The 22,053-nt window shown below is 42.8% G+C and overlaps 2 long non-coding RNA genes across 3 annotated transcripts; one reads left to right on the top strand and one right to left on the bottom strand.

Moving 5' to 3' along the window:
- The first annotated feature begins 12,600 nt into the window (after positions 1 to 12,600).
- On the top strand, positions 12,601 to 14,704 carry LOC306932585. The gene is made up of 3 exons (XR_013791132.1): positions 12,601 to 12,940; positions 13,671 to 13,753; positions 14,147 to 14,704. It is a non-coding gene; the product is annotated as an uncharacterized lncRNA (long non-coding RNA).
- A 2,921-nt stretch (positions 14,705 to 17,625) lies between these two features.
- Positions 17,626 to 20,234, bottom strand: LOC306932507. 2 transcript variants are annotated; one of them, XR_013791111.1, is made up of 7 exons: positions 19,834 to 20,234; positions 19,575 to 19,651; positions 19,299 to 19,482; positions 18,975 to 19,051; positions 18,730 to 18,854; positions 18,054 to 18,178; positions 17,626 to 17,893 (listed from the first exon to the last, which is right to left on the bottom strand). It is a non-coding gene; the product is annotated as an uncharacterized lncRNA (long non-coding RNA). The 2 variants fall into 2 exon arrangements; XR_013791110.1 differs by having other exon boundaries at positions 19,575 to 20,234.
- Positions 20,235 to 22,053: the final 1,819 nt, after the last annotated feature.

Genomic DNA, 22,053 nt, shown 5'->3' with positions numbered 1-22,053 from the left:
TTGTTTTTTTTCTCAAAATGTACTGAATAACATATTTTATTTAGAATTATATTAATATTATATGCAATATCATAATTATATACAAATATATATTATTAGGGGTCAAGCATGAAAGGCATAGACCCCTTATTGTTTTCGTACGGATTCCGCCATTCTTCACAGTTTGATTTGCTCGATCATTTTGCCAAAGTCAAGAAAGCGACATAAAAATCATTTTGTAGCCTGGTTAACCACTCCCCCTTGAAATCGCATTTCCATGCATGCGAGTGGAGTCTGGACTCTGGTTACAGGACTATAGCGTAGACAGACAACCTCTTCACCAATCAGCATAACAAAGAACTGACGTCATCTCCAGTCTCCAATCAGTGATAGACACTAGCCCGGAACATGGAACCTGATTGCAGCTTTCAACAAGTATCATGCCATGTCATGGACATATAACAAACATAAGAACAGCTTCAAACCCCATCGTTTATTGCTATTTAATGTAGAAAGCCTTTATGTTTAATTATTTCTCTCCCATGTCTGTATATACGTACCCCCCAGCTAGGGGACGTTATTTGCTAGGTCCGTATATATATACGGACCCCAACGTATACTCTGTGTAGGCTATATAATGGTTGAGCCCCACAGCAGTGTTTAACATTGATCCGGTTGCTATGCAACGCCTCCGTCAACACCAACTATGGGTCGTTAAATCTGATCTCCGTTTACCGCAGTTCAAAGGAGGATTTTCAAACCTCCATAAGTCGGTATCCAGGAGAGCTGTCCTTTGTGGATCTTCAGCCATCCAAAGTTCGGCTACAGCTAGCGGCACAGAAATAATTAAGTATTCTATACTATACCTGTTCATGGATAGGAGCACCTAAACTATATGTACAGCAATATGTCCCCTCCACTGTCCCGTCTTTGGTTTGCAAATTCTCCCTTCATCTCCCCTCTCTCCCTCTATCCCTCTCTCTGCCACTTATAGACAAATCCACAGAGGGGTGCAGTACTGGGCGTGTGCCATTACGCTGAATAGCTACACCTGCCTACAGGGCACTGCTCCATGAGAATCCATATCCGAAATATGGGCATATTTCAGCGGACCACTCCAGCGGACCACTCCACTTTGTAGATTAATTTTGTATTATTACAGTGAATACATTTTTATACCACTATTTATGTACTTTTACTGACATACATTTTTAATTCTGAACTTTTACTTGTAGAATATGTTTAGGCCTAACATCGCAGTAAATTACTTTTTCACATGAAACTCGGATATTGTCTTCCCCTCGCACACATGCACGCACGCACGCACGCACACGCACGCACACGCACACACACACACACACACACACACACACACACACACACACACACACACACACACACACACACACACACACACACACACACACACACACAAACAAACAAACACCTGAGTGCGTCACACAATATCGCCCAAGATCTAAAACTACAGTACATGAATCATTACTAATGAAAGTAGTATTTCATAGATATTGCAATCTCATCGTCGCTCACTGAAATAGGCTACATACATTATATAGGACTGTAGTGCATCCAGAATATCATATGCATTACCACTTGCCATGAGAGAGGGCTTGCGTTCACATTAATATTTCAGTGTTCTAACCCATTCAACTGACTCCCTGGCGATACCAACGGGTCAGCTGGGAGTTAACAATTATTGGCTCTGACACAATCCTTCAATGATTCTGTGTGAATGCTAACATGCCGACAGACTTGGCTTGGCCCTGAAAAGCACAGTCAAGCAGTAGTACAAAGGCAAAGAATGTCTGTCCAAACCAGTTATAAACAGAAGTGTCATTGTGTATGCTCAAAGCTGACTCGAGCCCAACACATGAATGACTCACTGATGATGAAATCAAAGGTAATAATCATGTCTTAATTAAAGCTAACTTGATTCATTTGAGCACAAGCTGAACTTTATACATTATTGAGCTACACCCAACCTTAGTTGAGCACTGTTTTGACACATTGGGAAGGAAAACAAAGCAGAGAGATATGAAAGAGATATCTTGGCTTCATTGGTGCATTTAAAACTGATTGTAGTGAAGCAACAATACGTTTAAATGAATCACGTATAATGTGCACAACACACCTCAATCCTGGACAAAATACATGGAGACTTCAAATCATGGATAATTGCTTTTGTCGCAACAATGAGCCAATTCTTCATAAACCTTCTGGTTGTGTTCAAGTCACATCTCAACCAAATAGCTCTTAATCACTTCAGAATAAATTGTTTTCACTCAGAACATCACACAGCCACTCTCTTCTGGCTGACCCAGGAGAAAAAAATGTGTCTACACTTCCTTGTCTAGAAAGGAAAATCAGGCAGCTTGATTGGCTAACTCAGCCAACTCACAGCAGTGTGTTGTGTGTGCGTGCGTGCGTGCGTGCGTGCGTGCGTGCATGCGTGCGCGCGTTTGCGTGCATGCGTTTGCGTGCGTGCGCACTGAAGTACATGACATATCCTTGACCTAATACTGCATATGGGCCGAGATTTACAGTATACTGTATACAGTATGACAATTTACAATTTACAATTTAGGCATTTAGCAGACGCTCTTAATCCAGAGCGACTTACATTAAGCAAAAACAAAAAGCATGGCATACATCACATGTATAAAAAGTAGTTATCATGAATCATGCGTAAACTAAGAACGTAACAGTGGAGTATCTATGTAAACTATACATACTATACTATATAATATATTATACATGTGTACTATAAAGTGCTATGACTACATAAAGTGCAATTCTAGAGCTGTCTACATAACAAGCTATAAGTCTGTTTAAAATACTATCTAAGTCTACATAATGTGCTATCTAAGGGGCTAGGCTAGGGCAAGTGCTACGGGCCATGGTGGAGTCTGAAGAGGTGGGTTTTCAGACTACGGCGGAAGATTGGGAGTGAGGCTGCAGTTCTGACTGCAATGGGAAGTGCATTCCATAGTTTTGGAGCCAGAAGGGAGAAGAGTTTGGGACGTGTGGAGCGTTGTCCCGGCGTTTTTAGTGAAGGTACCTCCAGCTTCCCTGCGTTGGCTGATCTGAGTGAGCGGGAGGGTTTGTAGGGTACGATCATACTTGTGAGATATGGGGGGGCCATGCCTTTGGTTGCTTTGAATGCCAGCATCAGAGTTTTGTATTCTGTGCGGGCAGCGACCGGGAGCCAATGGAGCGAGCGGAGAAGGGGGGAGACGTGTGAGAATTTTGGCTGGTTGAAGACCAAGCGTGCTGCGGCATTTTGGATCAGTTGGAGGGGCTTAAGTGCACATGCCGGTAGGCCAGTAAGGAGGGAGTTGCAATAGTCAAGTTTTGACAAGACTGTTGTCTGGATTAGGAGCTGGGCTGACTCCTGGGTGAGGAACGGTCTAATTCGTCGTATGTTGTAGAGTGTAAACCTACAGGATCTAGTGACAGCTGTGATGTGTGTTTTGAACGAGAGCTGACTGTCCAGGACAACACCAAGGTTCCTGGCTGTCGGGACAGACTTTACCAGGGCGTTGTCTACGGAGATAGTTAGCTCCCGCATAGGGCAGGACTTAGCTGGGAAGAACAGAAGCTCAGTCTTGTCTGGGTTCAGCTTGAGGTGGTTGGAAGACATCCACTGTGAGATGTCAGCCAGGCATGCAGTGATGCGCTCTTCTACCTGGGTGGCAGAGGGGGGGAAGGATAGAAACAGTTGTGTGTCATCGGCATAGCAGTGATAGGATATATTGTGAGCAGAGATGATGGTGCCAAGGGATTTAGTGTACAGTGAGAAGAGGAGGGGACCAAGTACAGATCCCTGTGGGACCCCAGTTTGGAGGGTGCGGGGGGGTGATAGCAAACCTTTCCAAGAAACCTGGTAAGTCCGGTCAGAGAGGTAGGAGGAGAACCACTTCAGCGCCGTCCCGCCTATGCCTAGATCAGCTAGGGTGCCTAGGAGCAGCTGGTGGTTCACTGTGTCAAATGCCGCCGATAGGTCTAGGAGAATCAGGACTGCAGAGTGGGAAGCAGCCTGGGCAGCATGTAGTGCTTCTGTGACTGCGAGGAGTGCAGTTTCCGTGGAGTGTGCCTTCTTGAATCCTGACTGGTTGGGATCCAGCAGGTTGTTCTCTGAGAGATGGAGAGAAAGCTGGTTAGAGACAACACGTTCAAGGGCAACATATTGAATGACAGCCAAACTACACCCTCTATGTGTGTGCATACGTAGCCTACGTACGACGTGCATGCGTGCGTGTGTGTTCATCAGTATGAGCCCCACAGTATAGCTGCTCTATATCTGTCACCCTACTGTATATGAAGTTTCATCATGAAATGACCAAGAACAGGAATTTATAGAGTGTATTTTACTAGCGGTAGTAAAATTCATGGATGTTTCACACTATCTTCACTGCTTGGTTGACTGCCTATACGACCATCATCTCTGTGTGTGCGTGCGTGCATGCGTGCGTGCGTGCGTGCAAGCGAGCGAGTGTATACAAGTCTGGGTTTGTTTGTGTTATTGTGTGTATATATATATATATATATATATATATATATATATATACACACTGTATATATAATACTGTATAATAATACTGTATGTCTTAAACTTCTCCAGATTGCTAAATTGCGTGCATCTATCAAATGGAAATGCATCATTGTTTCAGCTGGCGATACAACAATCCGCACTCATTCTCTCTCTTTCTCTTTCGTCCTTACTGTTTAGTATGCCTCAATGGAATGAATTACAAGTACAACATCAAATCACTCTCTCTTTTGAACTGTGTGAACTGTTGTGGCAGGCAGTAGATAACTGTTCTGTTATTTATCACTACAGTTGTATCGTCGCCCACTGTGCCCGTTTGACATTTCACAGTGCATCTCTTTTGCTCAGCAATTTACTGTGAGTGGGCATACTTTAAGAGGACATTGGTGTTTGTGACTTCTCAGCCACGAAAACTGACAATGTGGGACCTTTCCCACACTTCCCAGCAGAACACAGCAGCACACCTTTCCCAGGGAAACAAGCTCCCTCCCACCAGAGGGCGGTCCGGCAGAATTCTCTGAAGTGGTTAGTGAAGATTCGATGGGAAGGAAAACGCTTGTTTAGTTTCGCTGTCAATCAATAAAGGATAGGATCCTTAATAAATGTTAAAGATATAGTACTCAACCGACCCCAATACTGGAGTCAAAGTATATACTCCCATGGTCAAATATTACTCAACTACAACTGAAAGTTGCTCAGTCAGATTTGCACTTAAACTATAATTAAACTATTGGACGCACACACGCGTCAACATACAATAGTAGGTAAAGGTAAAAGTTGATGACATAGTAATCTCCAGTAAAGAGGAGATATTGCATGTGGGCTGTATTCTTGACAACAAACTGACGGGTGAAAGCATGGAAACAAAGGTGATCATAAAAGTATATCAAAGAACAAGATACCTGGCCAGAATATCCTCCTTTGTCAACAAAAGTGGTCTTATGACTCTTGCGGGTGCACATGATTCAACCCTCCTTTGCACCTCATGGCGCGCTCTGCTTGTCGTACCCAGACAGAGAGCTCTATAGGGACTCAGAGCAGCAGTCGTACCCAGACAGCAGCAGAGAGCTTTAGGAATCAGATCAGCAGTCGTACCAACAGTGGTGAGCGCACCTCATGGCGCGCTCTGCTTGCGCACAAGTACGCCATACATGGCCTACTTGTGTGCAAAGCGGAAGTTATAGCAGCTCGACAGAGTGCATTTCTAGTTTTTTTATGTGATGATATATGTGATGATATAGATTTTTGAGTGGTGCAGCCACTCCATTGCGTAGCTATGTGTGTCCCTATATGTATGTGCGTCCAAGCACGGATACGTACGTGTCCAAGCACGGACACATGAAACACCTCACTAATACCACTGGATGGCACTGTTGAGCAGCGTCACCAGGCCCGGTTAAAGGGGGAGGCGGGGCACGCGGCCGCCTGGGGCGCCAGGTCCTTAGGGGCGGAGCTGAAGAACTCAAAAATATATATTTTTGAAATAATGAAATAAAAAAAGGAAATAAAATAAAATCTCTAGTGGGTGACTAGGCGCCCCCTCCCCATTGAACAAATAAACAAGAATTAATACACTTGTTATGTTATGTTATGAGACCGGCTTTTCGAGAGGACAGAGGAGCGTGGCTTATGAAAAGACAAGCTTTGTGTATGACTCAATGCAGGTTGCACTAACTAATAAGTTATAAGTTAGTTAGGCACACAACATTGGCGACGACGATTAGTGTGGACGTTTGAAGACTGAGTTCAACTACTCTCGGACCAAGATGGGCACGTTGGCTCACTTTGTTCGAGTTGTTTGCAGATGGAAAAGGACTAATAATAATAATGGAGGAGATGATGATGCCGCCACGGCTGTGGTGAAGCAGAGGAGAAGAGCTCTATACTTTTACTTGGTTGGCAGGACCAGGCCTCCAGGATTTTTTACAGAAAGTATTGTCAGGGTGCCTGGTGGAATTAATTAAATTAAAGTGCGTCCGGCGATCCAGCGTGGCTTCTACTTTTTAATTCTGCAGACTGCCTGCAAAGTGCAAGCATAAGGCGTCCAACTCCAAGCATAAAAAATGGTAAGTTAAAAATAAAATGTATTAAATCACGAGGATAGATGGGTATAGAGCGGTCAACCGTGCCAGATGTCATAGAATTCGACTATATAACCGGGAGACACCCGAAATGACAATCCCCGCACGAGGGCGGCCGCTACGGATCTCGCTTGGAGCGCCACCTAGGTCCCACCCGGCCCTGAGCATCACACACACACACACACACACACACACACACACACACACACACACACACACACACACACACACACACACACACACACACACACAGAGGCCAGGGAGGCGTACAGTACGGTGCGTACGAGTACAGTACACGTACAGTACAGCACCACTCACTTCAGATGGGTCTGATTTATTTTTTTATTTTTTTTACCTGATGATATTTAATTGTGTTGTTATTGTTCATGTCATGTCTACAAATTGATTGCATATAGGGCCTACATGGAGACCACGAGGACTTTTTGTTTAGTGCTATCCATTTTGGACTAGTGTTGACTAGTGTGCTGTTTATACATTTTGTCTAATAAAGTATTCAATCAATCAATCAATCAATCAATCAAAATGCACACATAACAATTGATTTATGTCCACACAAAGGAGATTGCATACAAGGACATAAATAGTTCAGGTGCAGCAAAGTTACATTCACAAGATCATGCATGTGTCCTCAGTCACGATACAACAAGCATGTCATGTCACCCAGCATTCCATGCAGGGCACAAGGAGTAGTGTAGGCAAGTTCGAAACCCCCTCCAACAACCAGTCCGCGGGCATATTGTCCCAGGCTGGACCACCAGAGGAAAAATAAATCCCAGTCCACTCCTGCATTGCCGCCCAGTGTCATATCGCTCTCCGTAGCTGATGGCTGATCCCATGGGCCCAAAATCGACCCACTGTTGTTCCGACAGCAGACAGACACACCGCTGACTAGGTCCAGTGCCACTCTCCCCCGAAGAGTGGCGCACGCACGCACGCACGCACACACGCACCCACACACGCACGCACGCACGCACGCACGCACACACGCACGCCCTCACACACACTTTTTCTCTCTATCTCTCTCTATCTCTCTCTCTCTCTCTCTCTCTCTCCAAACCAAAGGTAATTACCGTAGCTGACTCACCTATGTTTTGCACTTTGAGAAGTGGCACATCTTCAAAGAAGCACCAAGGCAGTAAACAACAGCAGAATATAGGCCAGGGAACTTCTGATGAGGTACCTTACATTCCTATATTTAACTGTCCTTGAAAGGGAAGAAAACATTACTGGGTTTGACAAGGAGGGGAAGAGTGCCAGCCTGAGGGCAAATAAGTCGTCTGTCTGTCTGTCTGTCTGTCTGTCTGTCTGTCTGTCTGTCTGTCTGTCTGTCTGTCTGTCTGTCTGTCTGTCTGTCTGTCTGTCTCTCTCTCTCTCTCTCTCTCTGTGTCTCTCTCTCTCTCTCTCTCTGGAAATAAGCTATTTATCTTTGTTGTGTTGTAAACGTTTGACAGATATGTACAGAAATCCTTTCCTTTTTGACAATAATCAAACAGTCATTGTCAGTCAGTCAGTCAGGCAGGCAGGCAGACAGGCAGGCAGGCAGGCAGGCAGGCAGGCAGGCAGGAAGGCAGGCAGGCAGGCAGACAGGCAGGCAGGCAGGAGGTACGCACACACACACGCACGCACGCACGCACACACGCACGCACGCATATAGCATTCACACAACTTCAAAATCTTTGCAATTTTTAACCTTTAACCTTTAACCCTGAAAAAAGTTTTAAAAAAAGTATCTATTTTTTGTGATCATTAGAATGTCTAGAACATGTACATGAATTATTGTGAAAGATATCCCCGAAATGTAAATCATTAATTATTGTATTATTATTAGTAGTATTATTATTTGAATAATGATTATAAATGTGCATAACATTTGCATAAAACTTTTATTTTTTTTAAACATATTTTAAGTACTCTATAGTAGTACAAAGTAGTAGTAAGGTTGAAATCTCTTTTTTGCAAGTATATCCGGGTCTTGCAGGGTTAACAAGAAATTCTTGAACACAAACAATAGTAGATGCACAAACTTGGGAAACTCAACAACAAGTAGATCCAAATCATGGAACAGGTGCCAGGAAGCATCGCCTCCTCCATGTACTGTATATTACCTGTCATGTCCATTCTCCTGCTATATTAAATCTATGACCTATGGGTTTATATGTCTCATGTAGGTCATACACATAAAGAGGTTCTAAGTTGATGGTAAACTCAGGCTTTTGTCAGCCTTCGATTTATACCACCTTGCCACCACTGCGTCTTTGTGCAAAGAACAGCACACTTAGAGTGTTTTACCTCTAAACCGGACCAGTCTAGAAATGAGTCTGTTCTTCAGACACACACTAACGCACGCATGTAATAATGCCTCATGCACCCTGATTTACATTCCTGACGTTGCCAAAGCAGAGAAGTGGAACCTTTCCAACTGTGAGTGCTGGCCAGGGGGAATGCTTTTAATGTGGGGTCAACACTCACCACACGCACGCACGCACGCACGCACGCACCCACGCACGCACGCACGCACGCACGAAAGCACGGTCGCACGCACGCACGCACGCACGCACGCACGCACGCACGCACGCACGCACGCACGCACACTCATTCTAATAGTTTAAGTGCTGAAAGGAGAGCTGCATTTTATTGAAACATATTTTTATTGATCTATTTGAGAGATATAATATTAAATCTAGAGGAGTCAGAGCTGATCCATCCCCCCCACCCCCCACCACCCTATTTAGGTGTGTGTGTGTGTGCGTGTTCGTGTGTATATATGAGAGAGAGAGAGAGAGAGAGAGAGAGAGAGAGAGAGAGAGAGATAGAAGATCTAAAGAGATATACTGATGAAGTTATGGAGATGATCTCCATTGAATCGATAAAAAATTCAATATGGAAATATATTTTTGATACGTAGGCCTACTGTATTATGTCTATGGTGTTTAATTTGATTGGATTTACCTTTTGTGGACATATGTGTGTTATTGAATGGTATATTGGAATTTTACGTCAATGGTTTATTCCACAACATGTAGACTAGCTAGTAACCTAATGGATGGGGACAGATTGAGATCGATCGCCTCCTCAACAACGCCACTACATAAAGGTGCCTTAATCTACATGGTTCTTACAAGGATTAATTAACACAAAACAGAAACAAAGCCACCAAACTACAAAAAAACTAAACGTCTGCCTCTGCAACTATGAGGCTGCTTTCAAGTAACAGACTCTTTCAGTCCTAGACACAATCCTTTGCAGGGTGCCACCAGACCAGCATGCCATCTGTCTTACTTCAACACAAAGACTGAGAAACTGGACCGCTGGCTGCCTTTTAAAGGTTCTGCAGCCAATTAAACACAGGTGTTATTCTGTGTGGGCTCTCTTTTCTAACAGCAATTTCTTTCTTGGCCTACATGGCCATTACAAGGAAAGGCAAAGTTTCACGTCAACTGGTCTAGCACGCGTGCGCACACACACACACACACACACACACACACACACACACACACACACACACACACACACACACACACACACACACACACACACACACACACACACACTCATGATCTCTCCTGGCAGAGAGAGAGAGAGAGAGAGAGAGAGAGAGAGAGAGAGAGAGAGAGAGAGAGAGTACGAGCAGGTGCTCAATATAGTGCGTCATAGAGCAGACAGCTCTCACCTCCAAAATACGGAATATCATTTATTTGTAACGGTTAGAGGCCCCTGAAACTACAAACAATGAAAACAAAGAATACTTCCATTCGTGCCATCAATTGTCACGGTTTGCAGGTGTTAGGACCCAAGTGCAGAAACTCAAACAAAGGCAGGACAAGAAGATCACATAAACTTGACTTTACTTGGTAAATAACATAGGATAACAGAAGTACATACACAGAACATAAAACCTGACAGGCTGACGTTAACTTAAGATCCAGCACTGAACAAACACAACGCATAGTTTAAATAGTCACTGGAGCTCATCACCCAACCTGGCTCAGCTGGTCCCCACAGGTGATGGCACTCAGGGCGATCAGAGTCAGAGGAGCAGGACTTGGGAGAGACAGAGGAAAATCATGGGCAAACAGGGAGGGGCTCAGGACGTGACCATGACAGTACCTCCCGCCAAGGGACAGATCCCAGATGTCCTTCTAGGCTACTCTGGACCACAGGACAACTCAGAATGACGGGGGTGGAACATGGACATCCTCAGGTATAGGTGGGGCAGGAGGAACTGGGAAGAAGTGGTCAGCAAGGGCTCTGGCGGGAGTCATCACAGAGACGTGTCAACACGGAGCAGAGGGCACATGCTGGTCATCAAGGGAGAGAGGACATCAGGGTGTCGGTCAACCAGGGCTCTGGCGTGGTTCATCAACAAGACACTCAACACGGAGCAGAGGGCACAAGCTGGTCATTAGGGTAGGTAGGGCACTGCACAGGCTGGCCTCCCAGGTCAGCGCAGGCAGGAGCACAGGAATTGACAGGATCAGGAGGGTGGGGTGGGCCGGGTCTCCAAGTCTCAGGAAGGCAAGACGGACAACGTAGGAAGTTAGGACACTGGACAGTGACATCAGTTGGGGAGCACAGGGAGAGAATGGCCAAGGCATGCTCTGTTCAGCACTGGGAGTTCTGCTGGGTCCAATGATGGCTGGCTCTTACTGTCACGGTTTGCAGGTGTTAGGACCCAAGTGCTGAAACTCAAACAAAGGCAGGACAAGAAGATCATATATAAACTTGACTTTACATGGTAAATTACATAAGATAACAGAAGTACATACACTGAACCTTACAGGCTGACACTAACTTAAGATCCAGCACTGAACAAACACAAGGCAGAGTTTCAATAGTCACAGAGCTCATCACCCAACCTGGCTCAGCTGGTCCCCACAGGTGATGGCACTCAGGGCAATCAGAGTCAGAGGAGCAGGACTCATGGGAGAGAGAGGGAAATCAGCAAACAGGGAGGGGCTCAGGACGTGACAGGACATGACATCAATAACATTAGATTTTTAGAAAACATTGTAAATCTTCAGCTATACTGACATGTTATAAGTATTACAAAATACTTACCAAAAAGCATTCACAAGAGTTTGTGACCAAATAATAACATGGAAAGACTTTTGGACATTGGAGTGAAATGAATGAGAGCAAACAAACCTATACTCCACGAGCTACTGTGTTCCATCTTTTGACGCTCTTGCACAACTTCATGCACTCGAGTAGCCTATCTCAAATTTTGTTTTAAAACAAAAGTAAAAGTAGCAATACCACAATATATCAATACTTATTTGAGTAAAAATACAAAAGTAACGACAAGTCCAATTTCACCCATTTTTTAATGCATTTCTGGCATGGTCTTCACATTTAAACCAAACTGTGTTTAACCACATTTTTGGATCCACCTGTTATTGATATGATGTCCCTATAGGTCACAGGTCAAAGCAGGGCTGGACTGGCCACAGGGCATACCGGGCATTTTCCCGGTGGGCCGCGACCATAGGGGGCCGCCAAAAAATAAATAAATAATAATCTTTTTTTTTTTCTTTTTTGATCAGGCCGCCAGTTGATATTAACCTGCGGGCCGCATTAGGTGAAGGTGGGGGCCACATGTGGCCCTCAGGCCGCCAGTTGATATTAACCTGCAGGCCGCATTAGCTGAAGGTGGGGGCCACTAGCCTGGCGCAGCCACACTAAACCCGCCCCTATTGCATATATGCCCCGAGGCGGATTTAGTCTGGTGGTTGTCAACTCTGAAAAGAATCCGAGATTCCTGCCGAGCCTGAAAAGGCTTCGGCCAACCAGAGGGCGCTGAGCCTCTGACGTACTTTGCAAGAGCCCAGAGTCGAGCAAAGATGGACGCCGCCATAACAACAGTAGTGAATGAGTTGGAACATATTTCTTTTCTAAAAGATGAACAATCAGTTGCCCTTAAGGCTTTTGTTGGGAAGCGGGATACTTTTTGTCTTTTACCGACTGGTTTTGGTAAAAGCCTGATTTATCAACTAGCTCCGCTCGTCGGCAAAAAGTTAGGACTCAGTGAAAACCCACTGGTTGTTGTTGTCTCTCCGTTGCTCGCTCTGATGAAAGACCAGATTAGCGAAGCTACCAGGATGGGACTTACTGCCTATCAACTCGGAGTCCACGACGACGCTGAAATCCTTAATGGCCATGCACAAATTATATTTGGTGGCCCGGAACAATGGGTGATGAAGAAACAGTGGAGAGGCATGTTTTCTTCGGATTTTTTCAAGGCCAATTTAATGGGTATTGTCGTGGATGAGGTTCACCTTGCATACAAATGGTACGTAATGTTTGCTAAATATTCTCATGACTAACGTCTATGTATTGTTTGTATTGTTTGAACTATAAACTAGCAATGGCAGATTTGTCTGGAACCAGGCTAGCTTATTGTGGCTAACAGAAGCTAACAACACCAATTCACCAGAACAAACAAAGCAAGACGTGGGATTCACGTCGATAATTCTTAACATTTAGTATTTGCTAGTTTTGGGTACAAGTATTGGATCGTACTTGTAGTGATAGCATAAACTATTCTAAAGAAAGCTGCAAAGAAAATGCTATAGCATTTCAAATAATTTATAGTAGGCAATGTTCTGTATTCAAGGTTGTACTGTATTGTTACATCTTGTTATCTTGTATACAGGTACATTATACTTATACATAAGAGTAAAACGAATTTTGGCTTAGGCTTCCTTCAGACAATCATCAGTATAGACAACAGTAGAATAGTGATAAAAAAACGTAAAATAATAAAGAAAGGGAGGGAAGGCAAAAGGGACGAAGGTGAAAAAAGAAGATTCAAGAGCGTAATGTACATCCATCAAATGTGCATAGTCTTGTCATATTGTATATAGCAGCATTAATGTATGTATGTGCAAATAGTTCTTGGTATATTGTATATACCAGCAGCATTTTTCTTTCTTTATTTTCCCCAGTGGCTGCAAATAGCTTGTCACAGTGTATTCTCTGTCTGCAATTGATTATAATTTAATGTTCTGTTATTTTCTCAGGGGACTGCCCTCAAACAAAGACGCAGTAGCTTTCAGAGAGAGTTTTTCGAGGTTGAAAGAATTGAGAGGGCTCGTCAAGGAAGGTCAGTATATCTTAAAAAGAAATGCACACAATGTAATATTTTCTCAACCACGTGTACCTTAGTATTCTTTTGAAAATGTGAATTATACTCCAACATTCTTGGGTTGTACATGTGTGAAGTAAATTTTGCCAATTGTAGATTCAAATGGTGTAGACAATTCCATATTGTGACTAGCTGTAGCTGAACAGTGTCATTAACTTTGGTTAGAATATATGTTGACGGATGGCAGTGTGATCAGTGCAATTTTGTTGTGTGTGTGTGTGTATATATAATTATATATATATATATATATATATATATATATATATATATATATATATATATATATATATATTTTATTAAGCATTTGCATGTTACAAATTAAGCTGACGGTGCAATTATTTGTCATTTCAGGTACACCTGTGCTGGCACTGACTGCATCTGCTGATCTCAACTCCAGGAATTTGGTGAAGAAATTGCTTCTCATGGACAATGACAATACAGTAACTCTAACAGTTAGCCCCAACCGTACCAACATCAGACTGGGATTGATTTTTGTCTCTCAGGAAACGCTAGAATGCCTGGATTGGGTTGTGAGAGAGGTAAAGGACAAGGGTCTTTCCATGTCTCCCATACTTATCTACTGCAGGTCAATTCCGGCACTTGTCAGAGTTTTTGCTTATTTCCAAGGAGAGCTGGACACGGATGCATGGGTTGAAAGAGACCCTGAACAGAATCCAGACAATCTACTGATAGGAATGTTCAGCAGCCAAACAGACGACACCACCAAAAGCCGAATCCTGTCATCTCTCTTTGGCGATGGGAGTTGTAGAGTTGTCGTCGCAACAACAGCTTTAGGCTTGGGCTTAAATTTTCCTAATGTACATCATGTGATAATGTATGGGGCACCTGAGGACCTTGAAGCTATTGTTCAGCAAGCAGGCCGGGCAGGCAGAGATGGCTCACAGTCACATGCTGCAGTGTATGTGGTTAAACAGCATAAAAGGACTGATGAGGGAGTGAAAGTGTTGCTACTGAAATCCAAAACTGGATGCTTTCGAAAGGCCCTATACAGTAGGTTTGAAGAAGGTACTACAAGTGTGGACCCAGGACATCTATGTTGCACCTATTGTCACTCTATATGTTCTTGCCCCAGTGTAGTTTGTGAAGAATTGACACCCAATTATGAGATGTTTGAACTGGATGAGGTTGCTACTAGATCTAGGCAGGTACTAAAAGAACATAAATTGTTGCTAAGGGAGAAGCTGGAGGTTTACCAGGAAAGTTTGGTTCCTAAAAATGCACATCTGTTCACTTCTAAAGTAGGCTGCACTGGCTTTGGTACTGAACTCATTGATGCTGTTATCCAACACAGCCCTAAGATATTTGACTTGGCATATATAAGATGCAATATCCCTGTGTTCTTTGAGCGCTATGCAAGGCAAATTCTAAAAGTAATTGACGATGTATTTCACGACATTGACATTGACTTTGAGACCAGTGACCCTTCGCCCTTGGAACTGCCAGATATGTATTATACTGGCTACTTTGATGAGGCAGATGATGTAGACCAGATGCATGCACCACTCAGCAGCTCAGGGTCGTCAATGTCATTGTCAGGAATCTCAGGAGTGTCAGAAATTAGTCAAATGACAGAATGACATATTTTTGTTATTCTGCAGAATGTTTGCAAATACATCATTTAGTCTAGAAGGTGCTGCATCATTTAGTCTAGAAGGTGTACATCATTTAGTCTAGAAGGTGCTGCATCATTATCTGTCGGGAGCAGTTGTAGATCATGCATTTGTATTAACCCATTTAGACCTGATTGTACTTCAAAAAAATGTCTTCCAAATCAAGACTGTCACAAACTTTGTCATGTCAAGGACCGCCAGAATTATATGTAATTGGCTGCTGACTCCCATCTGAAAATGTTGTTCCAAATGTACATAATTTATGCAACTTGTGTAAATGGATGATCACATTGAATTGTATAACCTGTATTGCCAAATGTTTAATAAAGTGTCACCTTTTCAAAAGCTTATGGATATTTCATTTCAATAATTGAGCAAATAGTTGTTATAACGTTGGTTCATGGAATTACAAAGACGATAAATTTAGAAAGTGAGACATTTATGGTATGATCTAAGAGCCATGTGTTGCATTGCATGTGGAAGAGAATCCATGCTCATCACGTCTATAAATGCATGAATCCAAATGAAATGAATATAAGGGCACAGTCACACCACACTTTGATTCTGAGGGCGGATCAGAAATCTTCACACGGCATCAAACCACTCCATTACAATTGAATTGCATTGGCAGAATCCGTCCTGATATGTAGAATAAAAATGCATTGTGACTGCCATTATTTCAAGGAAAAAGCAATGAATTGAATATACGGTCAATAACATTCTCACTTAATTGCAATCAATGTAACCAAGAGTAATACAATGGTCTCTTCTATTTGAATAGAATTAATAACTAATGTTTGTTTTGTAATATATTGAACAATGACAGTCAACTACATTAACCCATTGACCTGAGGACATTTGACATTCTACAAATGTCTTCTAAATCCTGACAGTTTTCTGAAAAACTTCATGTTTCTATGTTAGTGGTTCTCAACCTTTTGCATGTCAAGGACCCCCAGAATTATTTGAATTTGGCCGTGGAGCTCCATCTGAAAATATGTTGTTTCCGGGGAACCCTCCCAGAAGCAAAGATTTGAGTTAAAAACGTTCGCTCTGAAAGAATATATATTCAAAGATTTGCGCCACATTTTCTAGATTTTGGCACTCGGTGCCGCGCTATGAGCTTGTAGATCTGCTATTTGTCAATATCTAAAGTATAACGATGCTTAGAACACCAAAAGGTGGTTCCCGTCTAGAGGTTAAATATCTGCAAATACAGGGATACCTTTGGCAAACCTACAAGGACAGGTGCTAGATACCTTGAAGGTCATGAGACAAAAACATTGAAACCTTCAGTAGCTTAAACTGTTATACAAGTGAAGACTGTGACCTCTTTCTGAAAATACAAATGGGAAATAAAATGGCATCATGAATATTATGCATCGAAAATCGAAATAATAAATGCAGAGGATGTAATCAAGACGTTTTTATTAATCTGGTCAGGTACAAAAGTGTATAATTTACCAGCAGTTTCCAAAAAGTACGTTAAAAGTATGTACAATAAACACAAGGTGCATGCAGAAATCCTGAAACTAAAGACGTGTACAGTAGATACCCTTGCTGTCTTTTTAAATAGGGGTTCTCCTCCACTCTCTGAGCTTGTTTTTCATCCACTTACAATAGTCAGCATAGCGAACATTTTGAAACAAATCCCTACTGAAGTTAGGGAATGCACTGAACTGTCTTCCGACTTGGCATTGGAATAATTGTGCCTCCCTAAACACCTTAACCAGGGCCACAATGTCGTCTTTCTCTCCAGCTGCACGGTGAATGCCACTGGGAGTTGACAGTTTCAGCTCCCTGTCAGTTTTGTCCATCATCTGCTTGAGGACTCCTATGGACTGGCTGATCCTAGATGCTGACCTCTCTGAAAGATTAGGCCCTAGACCCTTCAAAAATGATTTCAAAAAACCGTTTAGGTGTTCTAGGTGCAGGTCGAGAGGCATGTTTTTACCTTTCCCCCCCCTACCATTCCAGAATCTGTTCCAGGTCAAAGAGTGAGCCATTCGAGGGGATAGTGTGGCTTGGAGCTGCACAGTCAAAAGAAATGTACTGTACGCATACTGTGTGTGACCATACGCCCTGTAGAACTTAAGTGCCAGTATGTACAATCTCATTAGCCTTTCACCGTCACCCTCTTTCACTGCATCTAACATGTCTAGCAGGAAAAACCCAAAGCTCATTCTTGCTTCTGTGTGCTCCTTTTTGTGGTCCCGTTCCGGAGGCGTCATATCCATGTCATGAACGTCCTTCTCATGCCTTGATCGCTCTGACCTGCTTGTGAATGTTCTTTGACACACAAGGTCTTGCATGCGGCACGGAAAATCGGAAGTTCTGAAAGAATCTGGGTCATCATCCAAGTGGAGGTAACAGTCGACACAGCCTGCTACCATGTCAGCCAGCCACTTCCGCTGCTGATCCCTAGTTCCAGCGAGAACTGCAGGTGGAATGAAATCGTCTGGGATTTCTGTCAAAACATTAAAAGGAATTCTTGGTTGACAAAAACAACAGTACAACAATAATCACAACAGTTCTTATACATTTTGAAGTATATTCAATATACTAAGTTGCATTAATTTGACTACTGAGACATTATGTTAGATATAATGTTATTAGATATAAGTTACCTTTTACATCTGTCAAGCCAAAGTGTTCCATCGCAGCTGCCAGGAACAGTGCAGTTGTGTCTTTGACAACAAACTGTTTGTAGGCATTGTATGCCTTCTTTGGTCCCTGTTTAGCATTGCTGCATCTGTCAATCAGAAATCTGGATTTTAATTTCAATTCAAAATATTTTTCATTCAATCTCTACTTCTCTCGCTCACCCCTCTCTCACACTCACACACACACACATACATATTTATTTGAGTCTCTCGGTCTCCCTCACTCAACTCACGGTCTCTCACACTCAAACATACATAGTTGTATGTGTCACTGTCTCCCTCACTCTACGCACCCTCTCTCTCACAGATACACACACAGTGTATTTAGAAATGTAATAACACAGGGGCAGTTGTTTTACATTGTGCAGACTTAAAATACTGGAGTACATTTACATGAAGGGCAGTGTGCATTGACTGCCCACTTTTGCTTTATGCAAGTGTATTCCAGAGACACACAGGGTTCCTTTTTTTCTCTCTCATGACTAACCTCATGTTAATTTTTGTTCATTCTAATTTTCAACATTTTTGCAAATCTGTGGCATATAGGGACATAACCCCTCACTATAAAACAAATATCTTATGTGTGTCCTCAACGTCTTCTGCAGAACGTTAACAACTGCCCACATTGTGCTATCCATACCTCCTCCCCTGGCAAGACTATGCCAATTTCATGTTGTCAGGACTGCATTTCACGTCCCAGTGTGCAGTACTACAATTCATTCAATATCCAGACATGTTCATGTTCAGTTTGCAGGTGACAAATCACTGTGAAAAAAAAAATCACATAAAGTACATACAACACTTTTCCGATGACGATATTGGTTGGGGGGGGGGGGGGGAACTGAAAATGTCCTAAGTAATGCGGCTAAATAAATTGCAACTTACTTTAACATGTTCATGTTAGCAACAAGAGTCCCATGATCTTTGGTCGACGCATCCTTGAAGAACACCTTATGATAGATCTAAATTTACATAAAATAAAGTTAGAAATTAAAGTTTATTTTACTATGGTATGTCCAAAGTAATGACTGTTGTACTGTATGTCTATGTCTTGTGGTTCAGGTTCTACTTTTTAAAGTGTGGACAGTATCATTTGAATTAACTATCACATGATTTTGCACAAGAGTTGGATAATTAATTACAAAAAAAAGTGGTACCATGTAACATAGTCGATTTAAAATTACATATCCACTATTTAATGACACTCACTTCAAATAGATTTCTGATGGCATGCCAGTCTTCAAACTTGAAGTGCATGCCCTCCAGTCTTTGCTCTGGGGTGTTTCCCTGTACCATGGACCACTGGATAGTCCGGGAGTTTGCCTCTGTCAGCCGGTCACCGCCAAAGAACACTGGGAACACCCCTCTGAGTCCTGCTCGCTTTGGCACATACCTTAGAATACACAGAAAGGAAGGCTCAAAACTAAATCAAGAATCTGTCCCCGCTTGGCAATAAGTGCAATAAGTGACAGTGGAGATACTTACTTGTTCTGAAGTTGGAACAGCACTTCAGTCAATTCCGTGGTTAAATTTTCATTTTTGAATATGAGACCCAGGGGATACTGTGAACAAAGACAGACATTCATATATAAACGTGCTAGACTTGCTAGTGGATTACACATTATATGAAGGCATGTTACATTTTGTTTTGCCTGGAATGGCCAGACAAATAGACGAACCCAATTATTTATATCACTAGCAGATTTGTCAGTTTTCCAGGCCACATGTAGGTCACAGTACTTACATCAGTGGAGCGCTGTGCCATTTCATCTGAGTACTGGTGTGGTATGTGATGCACTACAAGCTTTTCAAGGGGTTTGAAAGCATCCAGGTGACATGTGAGCATTCGACTGCCAAGGACAATGAACTCCTTCCGCATGTGTTCTTGCGTTAGGACAGATGGAAGAGAGTTACCAACGTCGTAGTGAAGGAGGTCTTGGATTGGTCTACGATTGCTGAGCTGGAATATGGGAATTCTGTCGCGTACAGCCATATGGTGAATCCAGTGAAAAGACTGGTTGCTGCTTTTTTGGGACTGATGGTGTGTTCTGCAAAAAAAATCTAAGTTGTCAAAAATAATGGAATATGTGTGTGGGGCCGGTATGACAGTTGCCATGAATTCATTGTTATTGAGGTCACTGAATGGTAACACAGCTTCGCCATCTTCGTGTGTGCTGCTTGTCTCTTCGCCACCCTCCACCGAGGCTTCCCCTGTTGGATAAATGCAACAACCATTTAGATACATGTTTAGTTTACACACACACACACACACACACACACACACACACACACACACACACACACACACACACACACACACACACACACACACACACACACACACACACACACACACACACACACACACACACACACACACTTTTCATTCTACTCACTCATTCTACTCACAAAGACATAACCAGAAGTGAAAACTGGAAACTCACCTAACACGTTGAGCTCTTCCATGCTTCGATAGAGGCTGTCCAGCTCCTGCTCAAACTCTGGCTCCTCTTCCTCTATGGTTCGATGGGTGGCTTCTGGCTCAGGGTCCACTACTGGCTCAGGGACAACTACTGGCTCAGGGTCCTCTTCTTCTCCAGACTTCTTCAGGTATTCTTCGATTTGCAACTTTAAGCCCTGAACATCCTCACCACAAAGGTTAGCCAACTCTTGCTGCTTCCGTACAGCATTATCGTGGGTGGTTGTGACGCCCATTTTGCTCAGCCTTTGAAAAACGGCCTTCTTTGCCCCCCCATGCTGTAATATGCTGTTCAAAAAATATGCAAACGCTGACAGTCGGGGCTCTCTTCCTCTCAATGCCGTAGCGGCTGAAGCACAGGTGGCAGGCACAGAATTTCTTGTGATGGTGGCAAATATGGATATCATGAATGGCGCTAGACGTTTCAGATCTGACTCTAAATGTTCAAAAGAAAAAGACTGCAGATCCTCTGCTGATGACCTATACAGCATGCAATCACTGTCATGCTTACAGAGGGTTTTACATTCACTTTCAATGATATCTAGAACCTTAATCTTGACCTCTTCTGCTAGATCCTTGTGATTCAGAATTTTTTTAGCAGCCGTCTTCCATTGTTGATTGGTGATGTTGGTTACAATCCCAGCCTCTTCTGGCTGGCTAAACTTGGCAACCGTTTTAGAAGGGTATGTGGTGATTACCTGAAAAAGGAAGGAAATATTCCATCAAACATAATCCCAGTATCACTAATTTCCACCACCATGCCAGGCAAGCTAAGATAAAAAGGTCCTGACCCAAAATAAAAATGGTAGGCTTTTTATGATTCTTAGGGTCATCCAAATAACACATTAAAAATTGAGTATTATATAAATTGTGGATCATGTTAAATTCAGGGGCTAAAAGTTGGAGTACCATTAGAAACCTATAGGCCTAAGGCAAAATAAATCTAACTTTAATGATGCTTTAAGAAGCATGTAATGTGTCAAACTAGGGGTTATTCATGATTCTGAATCCATTCTAAGTATTAGTTTAGCAGGATTTTTAATGGCAATCCAACTTTCAACCCCTGGATTTACCATGACCCTGAAGGATCATGAAAAACCTTGAACGATTACTTTTGCAAGTTACTGCCCAACCCCCATCTCTGCTAAACATGAAAGCCACATTCCACACTACTATGTGGGGGGTTGGGGCACTGTATTAGCCTCGCATAGCCATACTAATATGGGGCAGGACTGACTACAAGATGCTATTACGGATGATTTATTGACATTTATATTCAGTTTGTAGAATGGGTACAGACAGTTCAAACGAAAGTACTGGTCAACACAAAAACGGTTACTGTGAGGATATAACCAGAACAAAGAGTTTTTTTACATCAGGGTCCTCCATTTTCAATTCATCAGGACATTTAAGGTCGATAAACGGGAAATCGTCACATACAGTTTAACTTGTTTACAGGGGCATATCCTAATAAACACTCACGTT

Source organism: Electrona antarctica, assembly GCF_951216825.1.
Source record: "Electrona antarctica genome assembly, chromosome: 11".
Taxonomy (NCBI): domain Eukaryota; kingdom Metazoa; phylum Chordata; class Actinopteri; order Myctophiformes; family Myctophidae; genus Electrona; species Electrona antarctica.
This window is presented reverse-complemented; position numbering and strand designations above follow the sequence as displayed.